The following is a 17,377-nucleotide window of genomic DNA, read 5'->3' as shown; positions in this document are numbered from 1 at the left end:
CTCCGCCGAAAATAAAATGCTGGAAAGATCTCTGCTGATGATGCTTGTCATTTTTATGTCAATATTAAGCGTTGTACGTGAAGGAACCTTTCACTATTTTCTCGTTTTCCGAATGATCACTAATCTGGGTTGCTGCGTTGCACGATCGCTTCTAAAATTGAGCCATCCTCATTGGTTACGTGGTATTTTCTTAGGACATAGCGCTGTAGTTCTTAGGACGGCGTACGAAAATACATGAGGGTAGACGCAACGTAATGGGCGAGCCAAAGACTGCTGCGCAGCAGAAAGAAACCTGCTGCTTCACAGCGCGCATGTAGAGTGGGCGCCCAAACACGGCAGTTGTACTCTGGAGTCGCAAGGAGCGCCGCCAGCGGCGTTAAATGGGTTTGCATCTCGATGGTGCCTGAGGTGATGCCGTTGCACCCCGATGTCGTGTGCGCACAGCTGCTGAGTTGGAATCATTGCGTTCATGCGCACAACACTCAGGCCAGCAGCGGAATGTAGAACGATGCTCTTTCTTCCCGGGATTGCCTGTCGAGAGGGGCGTGATGGGTGGCTTCATTCGCTTTCTTTTGCAAACAAAAAGTACTGCGCGTATCTCGCTTCTCTGGAGACGTTCTAACCGTCAACTTGCGGCTGTGGCGTATTTTCCTAACGTGAGAACGCGCATCGGGTGTGGGTATTGGTAATACCACCGTAAAATTATGCTCACCTCATAATTATGGTCAATATCGTACACAGCATTATGCTCCGCCTCAGCAACCTGAGGCGGAGCATAATTACTTGTGAAGTTGATTCTTATTTCTGATTGCTGCGTTATTAAATTGATGACCAATTTTTTTTAAACAGCAGCCGTTTATACAGGATGATCATTTCTAATTTTCAAAGAATATTTAAAATCACTTAAGGCAGATAACATAATTGTTGACCGTAAGTTAGATTATTCAAAAAGGCGGACATGACTAGCACGCAAATGAAAACACATATTCAACAAATTATTAAAAATTCAACAATTTACGCTTTAATTAGTTGCTTTACAGTTCATATTGCAATTTAAGAATCCTAGCCGCTGAGCTTGCGTGTCGCATGCACTTGAATGAATCTTCAGGAAGACAGCAGATTCGAGATATCTCCGAAAGAGTCGAGCGATATACATGGTAGTTCATATCTAATCTAATCAGAGTTCATTTCAAATACATTTTGACAGACAGTGTTTGCTGGTCAATTTAAGCACATCGTACTTGTTACAAGACCAGGCAGCAGGTGACACATCTTTCAATAGAAATATGGAGCATTGTGCAACTAACTTTGAAATTTGAACAACTTGAAAGAAAATATTCTGAGACAAAAAGAAGAAATACCGCTCTTTCCAATCGCGTAAGAATAGAAATAAATATCACATATTGCAAGGAAAAGTAGAATACCACCACTTCTTCATTTGTTTCATCAGTTTATATTTTCAATTTATCTGATACAGCGTTTCACCAACTTCATTAAAAATATCATGGAGATATTATTTTCTTGTTTTCTTTCTGTAGTTTGTTGAGACTCTTTGCTTGAAATATAGTTAGTTTTTTTTTTGTAGCAAACATATTTTTACAAATATATTAAAAACACTTAGATAATAATGAAGTGTTACAACCACATACTATAAAAAAGCTCCTGTTCTGGAAGTGTTCCTAGAATATTATTCTTTTCTTCTCTTTCTGCTTGTTCTAGTGCGGTTCCACAAGTTATGCTAGTGACAAGTTCTTTTAGCTACACGATAAATAACTTGCTTTTCATGGTCATAACGTGTAGAATAAGATGTTATACCATATGCAATTACTGATTCCGCTAATGCCTCATATATAGTAACTCTTAGCTTTATAGGCGTTCTCGCGCACAGATTATACGTCATGGCCGCGACACCTATTAGCTTTCATCTAACTTGTATGGCGTGGTTATTGCAGGTAAGGTGCTGACCAAATAAAATACCCAAGCACTTATCCTCACGCTCAGACTGTAGCGGTTCACCAATGCATGCGTTCCGATGTGGCGCGCACAAATATAGATTCCTGTTGAATGAAAACGCTTTACGTGGACTGCCAAAGCAGATTAGTTTAGGTTTTGATGATTTATAAAAACTGAATTGTGTGCGGACCAGTGTACGATTACTGATATGTCGCGTTAAAAGATTTGATATTCCGAGTTACTGTCACACACTTGCAGCGCTACGCCATTGTTGTCAGCGTACTGAAAAAGTTTTCATTTCTGTGTTAGGAAGCCGATATCGGAGACATATAAGATTACAGGGTATTGGCCCTAGCGTGCTTCTTTGGGGCCCATCCCACTTTATTAATTTGAGATTGCTGTAGCTATAATCTAGTTTAACGCGCTGAAGTCGATCACCAAAATGAATTAAAAAGAAATGATAGAAGTCTAGTTAGTTGTCCAGTTCCAGGTACTTTTGTACTGAAATGCAGAAAGTAGCATTTTTAAGCAAAAAAAGCAAGTGGAACAACACATTTTTACGGCATGTTTGATGCCGCATACCTCTAAACTGGCGTCATTCTGTAAAATAATTCCAAGTGGATGCTCCTGGCAAACTCACTGACTACAATTCGTAGATTGGAATAGGTGCCCGAAGGTAAATAATTTCAAAGGCAATTAGTGGATTTGTGGTAATTAGTTGAATACGTGTTTCAATTTCTCATGCAAGTAATGCCCGCTTCTATGAGTAATCTAGCTCCATGACTAGAATTGTGTTATCTGCAACAGGCTATTTTTTTAAAATAAATAAAACTTACAAATGATCACCCTCTTTACGTAAGACAACATGTCTTTTGAAGCGGAGAAAGTAAGCGTTTGCTCACACTCTTTTCTGGGGAACACATATCTAACGTGATAGCGAATAAATGTAGACACCCCAAGACAATTATCTGCGTCTTCGTCGGACAATCGCCGATTTGAAATAAGTCAGAGTAGGATAACATTGCGCCCTGCGCGCCGTGTAGTATGTTTGTAAAGGTAAGAGTGCGAGAGTGAGCAGAGATGGATGATGGCTTGATGCTTCCCGCGCCCAACGTCTGAAATCCACTCATTAATTGAGGGGGGGGGGGGAGGTGAGCTTGAGTTTCCTCGTACAGGCCTGCCGTGGCTGTGCGTGCTTCTGCATGGCTGAGCATATACGCGGCCCATGCATCCTGTCTTAAAGGTAAACTGCGGTGGGTAAAAAGCTGGACGAGTTCCCATGACTTATGGTTGCATGCGCGCTGTTTTCCCGCGTACGCAGTGTTGGGGCAGCGAGTGTTCACGGTAAACGACTGAGCACGGTCTTTATTTGCCTCTGCGCACGTTACCGCATGTGTGTTTTCCTTTTCTTTTGTTCAGTGGGTGAATGTTTATTACACTATACACAGGGAAAAAAACTGCGAACCTTACTTCGTGTAGTTGTCCAATACGTTTACTAATGCAATGTTTCTATCAATGCGTCGCCTTTCCTGCGATATTACGACTTTCCGGTTGTCTCAAACGCAGCGATTAAGAGACAGCATTCTTTGCTCAGGCCATCTCCAATGTCGAGTATTGAAATACATTTAAAACGCGCGAACGCTTTTGTGAAGTAATCTCCGGAACGAATCAGCATTAACTTCATTCCATCTGAGAGAAAGGAAGTTCAATTTTAGCCACTGTCGAAACTGCAATTTCGATTAAGGGCCTGGAATTTTTTTACATATTTTACCACAAACTATGGGGTTTTCAAAAGCGAAGTACACAGTTTACAAAGGCGTAACTCTGTAATAAAAATAGGTTTCGACTTTCTGTAAACTGCGTGTATTAGATAATATAAAGTGGAGAAAATTTATTTATTAACTTAGTGCAAGCCAATTCTGTGGAATCCTGCAAGGTGGAGGAAGGTAGTGCTGTAGTGCAAAGCTAGAAACGAAACTCACCACGGGTTTCTGGGAAACAAATCTTCGTAAGTGAAAAAAAATTCGTCCAGGTCCGGGGCACGAAAGCGGGACCAGCGCCCTTCCGGGGCTGTCGCTCTATCACCTGAGCTAACCAGGAGTATATGAAATCGCAGCGCGAGCGCAAATTAATCGACAACCCGAAGCTGAAGGACACACACTACTGTAAGTGACGGAGTCGGGCATGTGAAAAGGTGTAGCTGGCACGTGCTGCTAAGGACGTTGTTGAAGGGAGGAACATGTTCTCATCGTGAACCAGAAGTAATGGGTTTATTGACAATATCTACCCAAAGAATGGTTAATGTTACGTCTCATCAGTCTAGGAAGACTCACTTGAACCACAATGAATAGCCTAAAACATCTGCTTAAGTCCCCTCTGTCCTCCCTAGGTCCCTAGGCCAGGGAAATCTGCCACCCCATCTTCGTCCTATCCGAGCGTCCAAAGTCGTCGAGGTACACGCGTTGAGAGCGAGGGTTCACAAGACCACTTCCGTACCTTTGTTCAGTGGAAACACAGAAAAGAGGGGCGCTTCGTAGACAGGGATTGTTATGCTTGACCCAAGCTGGCGCATCTTGGTTCCTGGGATGACCCAGCAATTAGCGGGAGCGTCTGCGAAAAGACCGTGGCGGTGACCGGAGTCCCTGAGGAAACACCATAGAAGACCCTGTTCCAGGAGCTTCTTGCTCCCACTATCTGTGACGGCGACAGTGAACCAACAAGCAGCACTTGATCCACCAGACGTGTCTCCCCTTGCTGCCTCCATAGGTTTGTCTTAGTGGGACATATTGTTAGGTTCACGAAGCGATTCGTCGCAATAGCGCAGGAAAGGCTAGAGTGTCACTACCCACTCCGGCCGATATTGTGAGATCCTTCATGGCCCGAAAAATCTCGAATGGCCAGTGGGGATAACCGCTGGGCAAGAAGAGAATCGCTGGTGGCAATAGTGAAGACTTGGCTTGCAGAAACCAGCTGCTAAATGCGGACAGAGACCCCAAAACATCGCACAATGACAGGAAGCAGCAAACCGAACTGCATAACACGGCTCGGCGCAGCGATGAAGTATCTTGGATATCGCTTTAAAGGCCCCAGGCTTCAAAGAAAACATGAGTGCAGAAATAACAAATACTGAATTTCGCTATCCAAATTTCAAAGAAATTTCGTGCCGACAAAGTTAGCAGTCATATATTAAGTCCAGTTAAGTGAAGGGGGTTGCGTTAGATTAGCGGAATAAGATTAGTCGGGAGCCTAAACACTGAACTAGTTTCAAATTAGCCTGGTCAAGCCATCCGCACCGCTATGCAACTTTCCGGTCTTATATGTAAAGGAGAATTTGGACTGTTAGAGACTGAGGCTCCATCGAAGCAAACGGGCATTTTTTTACACTTCTGACAGAGGGTTGCGGTCAGTCTCAAAGATTAATATAGCTCTGTACAAGTAACACGATATCTTCTGGGCTCCCCAAATCAAACAGGCACTTTGTTTCTCTGAAGCGCTATAGGCTTCCTCTCTTAGAATTACCTTACGGCTGTCTTGGAGAACAGGATGTTTCTCATTATCATCGCCGACCTCACTAAGTACCACGCCCACTCCCCTGTCGCTTGCGTCACACCGAAGTATTATTTCCTTTTTATAATCTGGCGCGCGAAGCACAGGACGAGGAACTAATGGCGTTTTCAAACCTTGGAAAGCGTTCTCTTTGTTATTATTCCAATGAACGTTACTCGGTGCCACCTTTCACAAATCCCAAAAATCAAGGAACGTATGTTTTTTTCTGCGCGGCTGTGAGAAATCTCAAATGGTAGCCGTTTTCAGCTCGGTCAGCCGTCTCGTGCCCTGGCCGACAACCGGGCCCATACAAGTAACCTGCAAGCAGCCTAACCTACATTTCTTGGCCTTCGTCGTTAATCATGCTTCCCTCACCCACGAGGACACCTGTTTGAGGTGCGATACAAGCTATTTCCAGCTTTCAGAAGAAATGGCGTAATAATCAAGATGTGACAATGCGAGCAGCTGCAAGTATTTTAGGACAACATCCATCAACTTAGATAAGCTAAATAGCGCGCGCTTCTGCCTGAAGCTAAGAACGAGAGTGCGAAAAGTGTGAGAGGTGAGAAAAGTGTGAGCAAAGTGAGGGGGCGAATCCTAAGGGTTCGGTTGATGTCAGCTCTATTTCACTCGTTACTACTTCACTTCTACCTGGCCGATGGATGAATCTATCGAGACGTTCCCCCAGCAGCACCTTTAGCTGATCTAGCAGCTGGGGTTTCAGAGCGTCTGTGCTTACCGAGTGTTCTACAACTTCGTTGAGGCTGATATGAGAGTTGCAGGTTGCCTTACATTCAATAAACTCGGTATTAATATCATTTACCGACTCCGCTTTGCTCCCCATATGGCTTCATCAATTTGCAGTGGTAAATTCTCACCTCCTTCCTGCGACAGGGCATCTTCAAAGCATACCTAATATATCAAAGCTTATGGAACATTTTGATGGGTTCGTCTCAGTGAACTTCAAGCTTGTTCTTTCTTGAAGGTCTGAAATTAATTACCTGGTCCCCAGCGTTAACCGTTCGAAGCCTCGCATTCCTGTCGTAATAGAGCTTGGCGTTCTTTTGTGCGACGCCCATGTTCTTTTCGTCTCATTCTTGTGTTGCGCTTATCCGTTCCAGCAGATTAAGCATGTGCCCAACCATATCTTGGCTCTCCCTCTTTTTCTCCTGCATCTCTCTCAACATTCACAGTGGAGAAAGGAGTGTCCTTCCATAGACTAGTTCTGCTGGCGAGAACCCTGTAGCCTCATCAGGAACTGTTCGCCAAGCAAACAAAGTAGCGGGACTACAATTCTCCCAGTCCTCCTTGTATTCGTAACAGAGTGCCGCAAAACTCCCTTAAGCAATGAATGTCACCTCTCTGCCCCATCTGAATGAAGGTAATAGACAGAACTGTGTATTAACTTTACCCTGCACTTCTGTAAGAATGTCTAATTCAGTCAGCTGGTGGATACTGAACCTGGAACCGTCTGAATGTCGGCTGGAAACCCGTCCCGAGCGAATATTGTCAAAAGCGCGTCTACTATACTACGGTGGAGCTGAGTTATTTCAGACGGATTGCTTCCGGAAACTTTGTAGCAAGACACAGCATAGCAAACAGGTACCTCTAATCGAACTTTGTCGTTGCTGGACGCCCTACCGTGTCTATTACAAGCCGTCTGAAAGGTTTTATTATAAAGTGCACTTCTTTTAGTAGAGCGTTCCGTGTTTCGCCTGGTTTACCGGAGCACTGGTAGGCATCGCGCGATCTCACAAAATTTTCTACGTCTTTGAAACATCCTGGCCAGTAGTATTCCATAAGCAATGTTTCCTTCGATTTGTTTATGGTGAGGTCACCAGACCCCCCCTTTCCATGACAGAGACGCAAAACGGCCTTCACGTACTTAGTAGGCACGGCTGACAGATCCAGAATCTTGTCCTTCTTTCTCATGCATCGTCACGTTGAGCCTATCAATGTCTACTTTAGCTGTTACGTGTAATTTAACTAGTCTGACGTTATTTTTTTGCTCGGCTTCCAGTAACTCTATGTCCACACGTAAGAGCTGATCAAAGTTCTTTGAGGCCGGTGACAGTAACGACCCTGTCTCGCTGACGGGTGGATCAGCCGGCTCTCCCTGCAAGCGTGAACTTCGGCACATGCCTTGTGATTCGCTCTCGTTGAGCTGGAAAGCTGGCAGATTTTTCTCAACCGTTGAGCTGGTCAGCTGGCAGAATTTGCTCAACCGCTTTTTCATCCCTCGAGCCCAGCTCGCTTGCTGTCACAAGCCACCTGTTTTGCTACTTCTGCTCGAGCGTCTTTTACATTTTTAGACGAAAGAGACGCAATTCGATGAGCTTCTGTTCGCGTCAACTCCTGTACTGCGCCCTCTCCATGTTTCAGCCCCTTTTCGCGCAGTAACTGATGGGACCGATTCGAAAAACATGTAAGGTTTCTGCAGTGACAAGAATTTGTAAACTGCAGCCTTGGTCGGCAACTCCCCCGAATGGCCCACTGATTTTGACTTTTGCCATCGGCAGACACACGCTGCGTTCTTCCACTACCTGCTTAATCCATACTACTTCTCCGGTGAAGCCATCTACCGTCGCGTAAGACAGATGGACACTGTCCATAGTGGCGGCACTGTCTCGTAGCACCCGGGACTGTATTTCATTATTATGCAGGCCGTGAAGATATGGGCTTCAATGTTCCATGTTCTCGTCTCTTACGTTTACTTAGGAGAAAACTACGCTAGGCTTCATGCAGACCGCAGTGATATGTCCGAGTTTGTGGCACTTATAGGAGTTGATCGGCTAAAGGATTCAAATTCCCTTTTCTCCTCTTTTATAACGCTTTCGGCTTTTGACTTCTCTTCGATTTTTTCTGACATCCTTCTCTCTGCGTCTACACGCTCAGTTTGTTTTATCTCCGATTGCTTTTTGAACGAAAATTGTTTCCTTATTTCGACAGTCAGAACATCCGTGCTTGGCGTGCAGCTTGTACGCGTTGCGTACTCTTTAGCTAATTCAGCTGCCCTTCCCGCAGTGTTCACGTTTCCTATGTCTTGAAGCCACAGCTTCACAGATTGGGCGATGCTTTTGTATAACTACTCTAGTTACACGCATTCAATAATCATGTCTGTGCTGTCGTACGCTACCGTGCTTTTAAACCACACCACTAGGTTTGCCCTCAAGCCATATGGAAACTCCGGATATCCTTCGCTATCCTTCTTACCCATGTTTTGAAACATTTGCCAAGAAGCTTCGGCTGAAAAGCAGTACTCCTTCAAAGGCTAGCCTTAACCTTCGCATAATAATGTGCATGCACTGAGTCTGCCAATTACTTCAGCAGCTTCACTCAGCAACTCCGAATGGCTGTATACTCGGAGCGAAGTTCATGTTCTCGCAAGTCCTTTCAAGATTTCCTATGAGCAACCCTATTTCGTTCCAGAATTTAAAGGGCTTTAACAGCCTGTCCATGCGGTATGATTCTGCCTCAATCGATAGTTCTAGAGCTCCTTCACTCGCTCGAGACACCGGAGGTTTACTTTCAAGGCAAAGTTGCATTTTAATTACCTCGCGGTCTTCTCTGTCCCGTTCTTCTCTCTCTCTTTGCCCCGTTTGTCTCTTTCCTTAAAAAGTTCTACCACAATTCCAATATCCTCTTCACTGGCCTGTTAGAAAATCCGCTTTAATATTGCCGCTTCTATCATTTCCTTGTATACTTCGAAGACCAGCACCTCGCCGGCGACCAACAATTTGCCACTCAGTAATATCCTCAAATCCATGATTGCTGCTTTACTGCCTTGGCCCAGCTCGCTAAACATAACTAGGCAAACACAACCTAGCTAACAATGAAAAATCCAGCTTCCGCACTGTTATAAACAGAACAATCACAAAATGAAGCCTAGCGAGTTAAAGCAAAAACCAAGAACTCACAGCAGACACAGCATCAGGTCGCAAGGTCCATCTCACCGCTGCCAGTCAGTTGTAAAAGTTAGGGTCGGGCTTGTCAAGAGGGGTAGCTGTCCTATGCCGTCGTCCGACTCATCGACGCTAAAAACGTTGCTGAAGGGAGGAACATCATCTCATCGAGAGCGAGACGTACTGGGTTTATTCACAATATATACATGGTGAGTGGAGAATGGTACGTCTCACAAGTCTAGCAAGACTCAATCCTCAACGCAAAATTAATAGCGCTTCTCTAGAACCAGTAGAACAAGTACCTTGACATAACGATCATCTCGAACCTCAGTTGGAGCCCCCACATTGAAAACATAATTTCAGTGGCACCCAAAAGGCTATGGCTAATAATACACCGGTTAAAACATGCAACCACTAAAACAAAACTTGTAGCTTATACTTCGCTCGTGCGTCCCCTACTGGAATATGCTGACGTGATCTGGGATCCGCGCACTAAAACGAATGTAAAAGGTATTGAGAGGGTTCAGAGAAAGGCACTGCGATTTATACACCACGCCTACGGAAGACGGGCATCCATATCTGATCTTCTTAGCCGCTCCGGTCTTCCCACTTTGGAATCTCGTCCAAAAATGCACCGTCTCAATACGTTATTTGCAACCATTAATAATCGTACCAAAATAGAACTCCACACTTACATGCAGTAAACAGAACCCGACAGACTCGGCACAGACACGAGAAAACAATCATAAGGCCTCAGTGCAGAACCAGCCCATACAAGCTGTCCTTTCGAAGAACGATAGCAGACTGGAACAAGTTACCCTACGATGGGGCCACCTTACCATCACCCGATGCATTTCTTTCAGCAGTCAGTTCTAGCCAATAAGCTTCGTGTTCTCGGATTTTTTTTCCTTTTTCGGATTTGAATATGACGCGTGTGCCTCTTGTTTTGTTTGCTCCTCATTTGCTTCGCAGTAACCTTACTGTGTGCTTTTGTGGTTCTCTGTTGTAACTGGTACTGTTGTTGTTTTCTTGATGGACCATTAATATGTAAAACGTCATGTACGCACTCCTGCCCCGGCTACCAAAAGGCGGCCGGCAGTATTTAGAGGTAACATGGGGACGGGGCTAACTTAACCATGGGGGTTATGTTTGGCTGGGCCAAGCTGAATGGGGGGGGGGTGATGGGTGGACTAACCTATATTGGGGGATGATTTGCGGTGGGCCATCCTACATTTGTGGTGATCGAGGGGTGGGCCAGCGTTAGTTTGGGGCTGATATGGGTGTGGGTCAACCTCGATTTGCAGGTGGTATTGGAGTGGGCCAATATAAATTTGGTGATGTTGGGGAGGCGGGCCAATCTGTATCTGAGGGTGATATAGGGTTGGTCCTACATAAATGTGGGGGCAATCTCGGGGTCGGCCAATCTGAACTTGGGGGCGATATGAGGGTGGGCCAACCTAGATTTTTGGGTGCATTGACTGGAAATTTGGGGGACGATTTATGGAAATTCGTGGGTGGACCAACTTGAAAATTAGGGGTGGCCCAATTGAAATTGGGGATTGGGCCAACTCCAAGTTTAAGGCTGGGCGAAAAGAAAATCGGGCGTAGCCGACTATAAATTTGGGGGTGGGCCAATTTAAATTTTAGGGTCTTTGACATAGTCATGGATTCTTCTCCCGCAGTTGGTGTTATTTAGCCCCTCCATTATAGCGGCGTGGCTGACGTCAAAAGCGCCTCTTATCTCAAGTGCCATCACTACGTTTTCCCCATTCTTGGGCATTGTCTCCAGGGCCTCTTTAAGTTGCAGAAGCATGTCCTGCGTCGAGAGGTTCGCCCTGAAGCCGAACATGGTGTCTGGGTAGAGCCTCTTCTTTTCTAGATGTTGCTGGATGCGTTTCGTGACGATCCTCTCGTATAGTTTTCCTAGGCAAGAAGTGAGGGAGATTGGTCTGAGATTCTCGATCAGCAGCTTCATGCCTGGTTTGGGAATCATGACTACTACGGCATGTTTCCACTCGCCTGGTATCTTTCCTTCTTTCAAAGCTTGTTGAGGTAGGCCGTCAGCTGATCTACCGCCTCATCGCTTACGTTCCTTATGAGAAAGATTATAATTCGATCTGCTCCTGCCGCTGTGTTTTTCGTGATGGCTGTCATTGCCACGGTGACTTCCTCTCTGGTGATAGGCTTGTCCATATCTGAGTTTTCTTCTCCGAGATAATCTCCTTCATATCCCTTGGGTTCATCAGTGCCGTAGCATTTGGTTGTGACTTCATCGAGGAGCTGCTCGTCTGTTCCCTGATATTCTGCTGCGACATGGTGCCCCAGAAGTCATCATCACCGACAGAGGAATAGCGTTTACAGCATAGCTCACCCAACCCATTCTGCAGTACAGCCATACAAGCCACAGGAGGACAACTGCCTTCCACCCACAGACGAATGGTCTCACGGAGCGCCTCAACAAGACCCTCGCCGGCATGGTGGCAATGTACGTCGACGTCGAGCACAAGACGGGCGACGTGGTCCTGCCGTACGTAACCTTTGCTTACAATACGGAGGTGCAAGAAACAACAGAGATCACGCCGTTTAATCTGGTTTACGGCAGGAACCCGACGACGACGCTCGACGCCATGCTACCGCAGGTCACCGACGAAGAGAATCTTGATGCCGCGACCTTTCTCCAGCGCGCCGAAGAAGCCCGATAACTCGCCCGCCTACGGATCAAGAACCAGCAGCGTACCGACAGCCGACACTACAACCTCCGACGACACTTCGTCGAGTACCAGCCCCGTGACCGTGTTTGGGTTTGGACCCCTATACGCCGACGAGGACTGAGCGAGAAGCTTTTGCGTCGCTATTTCGGACCGTACAAGATCATCCGACGCATTGGTGCACTGGACTATGAGGTCGTGCCAGACGGCATTTCGCTATCACAAAGGCGCCGCTCACGACCTGAAATAGTCCACGTTGTGCGACTCAAGCCGTACTGCCAGCGTTAATGAACTTTGGGACTTCGCGTAACTGACCTTTAGGCTTTGTTTCTTTCGTTGTTTTCTTACTTTTGTTTAATAAGTGTCCTTTTGTGTTTCGCTATCTTATATTTGTAGCATGGGGACGATGATTTTTAAGAGGGGAGTAATGACACGTGTACTTCTTCATCTTTATCGGGAGACCACTTCTCACTGCCTAACAAATGCTAATGCACAGCGCGGGACGTGCCTGCCTGTATCCAAAGTTTCTGGAAAGTTATCGATGCTTCTATCCGCTGTCTGTTGTCGCCGAACCTTATGTTATCTGATTTCATCACCTGACGCGAATGGTGTAGAACTTTATGGAAGACACGCGGGTCCCAATGATTACTCTGGAACATTCGACGATTTATGTATAAAAGCCGACGCGCTTGACTCGTTGATCAAGTTTTTGACGGTCGCCGACCGTGTTCGCCACTATTGTTTTGCTATAAGTGTAGCCTGTTTTGTGGGCACCGATTCGCTCAATAAAAGTTCGTTTTGTCTTTCACAGTATTGCTACTGTGTTCTTCAACTTCACCACCACGTGACAATATATATATATATATATATATATATATATATATGCGTGTGTGTGTGTGTGTGTGTGTGTGTGTGTGTGTGTGTGTGTGTGTGTGTGTGTGTGTGTGTGTGTGTGTGTGTGTGTGTGTGTGTGTGTGTGTGTGTGTGTGTGTGTGTGTGAATGTGTGCTTGTGCGTGATTGAAGAACTACGTAGAGTGGGAATTAATAGACAAGAAGAAATATACACCTTTTCGACTCTCGCCTATAGACAATCTAAAGGCGAAGAATGAACAACAACACACAGAGACGGTATCGACTTTTGTCTATACCTAATCTATAGAGGCGCAGTAGACAAAAAAGAAACAAACACCTTATCCACTTTTTTCTATAGGCCGTCTATAGACTGCGAATAGACAAAAAGAAATAAAAATCTTATCGACATTTGTCTATTGGTAGTTTTTAGGGGGGAAGTAGACAAAAAAGAAGCAAACACTTTATCGACTTTTTACTATAGACCGTCTAGAGACTGCGAATAGACAAAAATAAATAGAAACTTCATTGAATTTCGTCTATAGACAGTCTACAGACTTTATATCAACAAAGTCCAAATCTATAGAAAAGCAAGGTCGTCTATAAAAAGTCTGTACACTTTCTATAGACAGTCTAAAGTCATTTTTGTAAGGGATTAGCCGCTAGGAAGGATTACGAAATGAAAGACACCTATAGCAGGAATTTCGAGGGCTGCTCTTTTCGGATTCGTGATGCGTCGATATAAAATATGCATTTCTCATCTAAGCCGGATTGACAGCGATTTAGGCGAGGTGAGTTACGGTAGCTTGTGAAATTGGCCTAACGACGCTCTTCGCGTAGCACTTTCGTCTTATGCGTGTTTGTGAGCGGGAGTGAAAGCCAGGAGGGTCGCAGGCCTTCCTGCAATGAGACATTCGGAATAACCCTTTGTTTGACTGTTGGACTTATGTCAAGGGCCCACGATACGAACCACCTTCAAGTCGGTATCAGCTTGCAAAGGGGAAACTCAGATGAAACGTCATCAAGTGGATTGGCTTTAAATTATCATAAGAATATCTTTATTGTAATTCCTCACCATGAGGTGAAAGCCGACTAACATCCATTTAAATTTTCTGTATTATTATGACGTCCTGTTAATATAAGGTTGCTGTCTTTTACAGTCTCCTCAATTAAAAAGTAAGTTATGAAAAATAGATTGTTGCGGTAAGTGTGTAAATGCACACTCCAACAAAAGTCCTAGTCGATTTCCCAGTATTCACTCAATGAATATGTAGCGCGTCGATACTGTCAGGTTGTAGTGAAAAACAAGGTAATTCCAAAAGAGTGAGCCACGAATGTAGTTCATTTTAAGGTTAGCTTGCGCTGGAAAAGAACACAACACTAAAAGCACAACGATGGCTGCGCGCAAAGTAGTGCTTCCTCTGAATCTGATCTAGGGATCAAGGCATAAGTTCGTCAGATTGGAATGCGCGTACATTGCAGCGTAATCTCGGGTCCTCAGATGGGATGGAGAATGTACGCCAGTATTCGCTTCACGTGCGCAATCTAATAAGGTAACGCTCTTTCGCTATTGAATCTGTGACAACATACTGGATACTGGAAACACATGCAGGTGTGTCTTGATCTAACCGATAACTTTGGAACAGTGGTTAGACGCTAAAAAAAAGCTTACCCCGCCCCCCTCCCCCAAAATGTACACAGTTGCGTAGAACAGTAGCTGAAAATAGTGCTCGTGGTAAAAAGGGCCCCCAAGAACACACGGAGGTACCGCCATACCAAACATTCCAGAGCTAAACACTTTCCTGTTACTGGTATTTTTCAAACCAGCATACCGTAGTTCAATGTAGCCGTGTAGTCCAGGGGCCATTTCCGCCACGGGTGCCGTGTCGGAGCTCATATTTCATGCCAGCATGATATGTTATAAAATAACCGTACTTTTCATTTATCTCTTAACAATATAATGGCAAAATATATGCAGCAAAACCACATTTTAATACTTTAGTATTTTTTGTTCTAACGTACATATCTGCGCAGATGCATGTGTTATAAAGTACTGAAAATGTATTCAATGCTTTCCCCCAGGCAGCTGTTTTTATTCCTGATGATGCCAAGACACCGAGCCTAATAGCATCAATGCTCAGAAATCTAATCGGGAGCGCACACAATGTTCTCGCACACCTTATGCGATGTGCCGTAGCGCTGAAGTTCTCGTATAACGTAGAATTGGTTATAAAAGTAGGAGTGCACGGTTGGGCACATGTGCTTAAGCTCATGAAGTTCATTTGTGCCAAGGAAACATGTCCAAACATTCACACTTGCTTTATAAGAAGCCTAGTGCATCATCAATACGCCGGCTGCTTTTAAATGCACCAAATAAAGCTATTGAACCCATGCAACCCGCCGTGGTTGCTCAGTGGCTATGGTGTTGGGCTGCTGAGCACGAGGTCGCGGGATCGAATCCCGGCCACGGCGACCGCATTTCGATGGGGGCGAAATGGGAGAACACCCATGTGCTTAGATTTAGGTGCATGTTAAAGAACCCCAGGTGGTCAAAATTTCCGGAGTCCTCCACTACGGCGTGCCTCATAATCATAAAGTGGTTTTGGCACGTAAAACCCCAAATATTATTATTGAACCCATGCAAATATTGGTGACAACATTTTATCATTCGATTGTTCACGTCGTGACCTCTAGATACGGAGTAAGTTGAGAAGTTATGCTCGTGATGAACGAAGTCACTCTAATTAACTTTTCAATTATTGATCTTAGGTGGCTAAAGTAAACAAGTAGTTTTTAGCCCGTCCTCGAGATTATCTAGTCGAGCGAAGAAATTTTGAGTAAACATGCTTCTAGAAGTGTTATCCGAACAAATACTTTGCAATTAAACATATTTAAAATGGGCAACTGACGCAGAAATAGCACGTCTGTAAGGTCAACCTGAGCGCACTTAGCCGCCTTTTATGATACAACCATCAATAGCGTGACTCCTTGATTATGTTCCTTGCGGCCAGTCCGCTTTCGATTTTTATTCGCGTTGTTGTTGTGAAGGCAAGCAGTTTAAAGCTTTAATTTGAATATAGCTTGGAACTTGTGCCACCGAAAATTAGGTTGGTCACAGAAGCGATAAATAACGCAATGATGTTGCAGATTTAGCGCACCGCCGGCATCAAGGCAATGTGCGGCCGCCGAGGCTAGGAATTATCGGCTGGTGAACAGTTAGGTAGCTGCTCACGGAGCCATGTCGATGGTGATGCTGGCTCTGGCTCTGGCACTTTACACTTTTGAGTGTAAACAGCTGCACAAGATTTCGTGGACAAGTGCTCATTTAGACAGCGTATCTGTTTCTCACGGTAACACCTATGCCAGAATACTGGCCCCCGAGCGAGATATATTTTCACGCAACCTTGTCGAGCAACCCAAAACGTCTTTTCAGCTTGGCAGAAGCTTATGCAACACTTATTGGAAATTAAGTGATGTGTCAGCGTAAGAATGCGTGTAAATCCTCAGGCCAGTGCGCAACATATTACAAAAAAAAACGAAATGGATGCTTAGGCATTCCCGCCGCTGCAGTGATTTGGATTTTGAGGAGTCCGGTGAAGTGTTCAGTGCACGTCCGCTCACCCTACACGCAGAACTCATCGCCGTAGGCAAACACGCGGGTCTGTTTGCTAACAATTTGCATAAACACAAGCATCGCGAGACAACCTGATGGGTGAAAAATGCTTCGTATAACATCGAGTGCCGCAGTACTTGGAATCCACATGATTATTTCGCGGCTCATGTGCGTTGTTGCAAATACATTGGCAACGCTAGTGCTCGTAAGCTGCATTAGTGAAACCAGACGTTATGTTTATCTCGATCCAATTTGGACTTTCTTATGAAGTTTAATAATAAACTGTCAACCACTGCGGGAAGCAAAATCTTATCTTGATAATTAAAAAAGCCTTATCTTGATAATTACAGGCATGGTACTTTTCTTTTACGTCGTTTATCTTTCTGAACGAACAAGGTAGAATGGGAATGAACTGCGCCTAATTCAAAAATTGGAAGCAGCTAAAACGGAAAGGAAATGCCGCAAACATTTTCCTACGCAGCATGAATAAAGTCCTCGATCGCGTTATAGATAAGAGACAGGTAGAAAGGGCAGATCGTCCACGGCACTGTCTGTATAAAATTATTGTCCGAGCGACAGACAGCACAAATAATTGGCCAGCTTGAAATTGCCGCGGCGGATTTTCTGGCTTATCAGCTAGATAAAATTATTACAAACAAAAGTGAAAAGAACAAATTTTGCAATCCATCCTCAGAGAAATATCCTCAAACGCTGATATGCACAACCCGCAATGAATTTATGTCGAAGCATGCAGTTAAGAGGGTGGTGCCGTATTCATATAAAAAACGGAAGTGTATCGTAGGGG

Source organism: Dermacentor variabilis, chromosome 2 (genome assembly GCF_050947875.1).
Source record: "Dermacentor variabilis isolate Ectoservices chromosome 2, ASM5094787v1, whole genome shotgun sequence".
NCBI classification, from domain to species: domain Eukaryota; kingdom Metazoa; phylum Arthropoda; class Arachnida; order Ixodida; family Ixodidae; genus Dermacentor; species Dermacentor variabilis.
Note: the sequence above shows the minus strand (reverse complement) of the source record.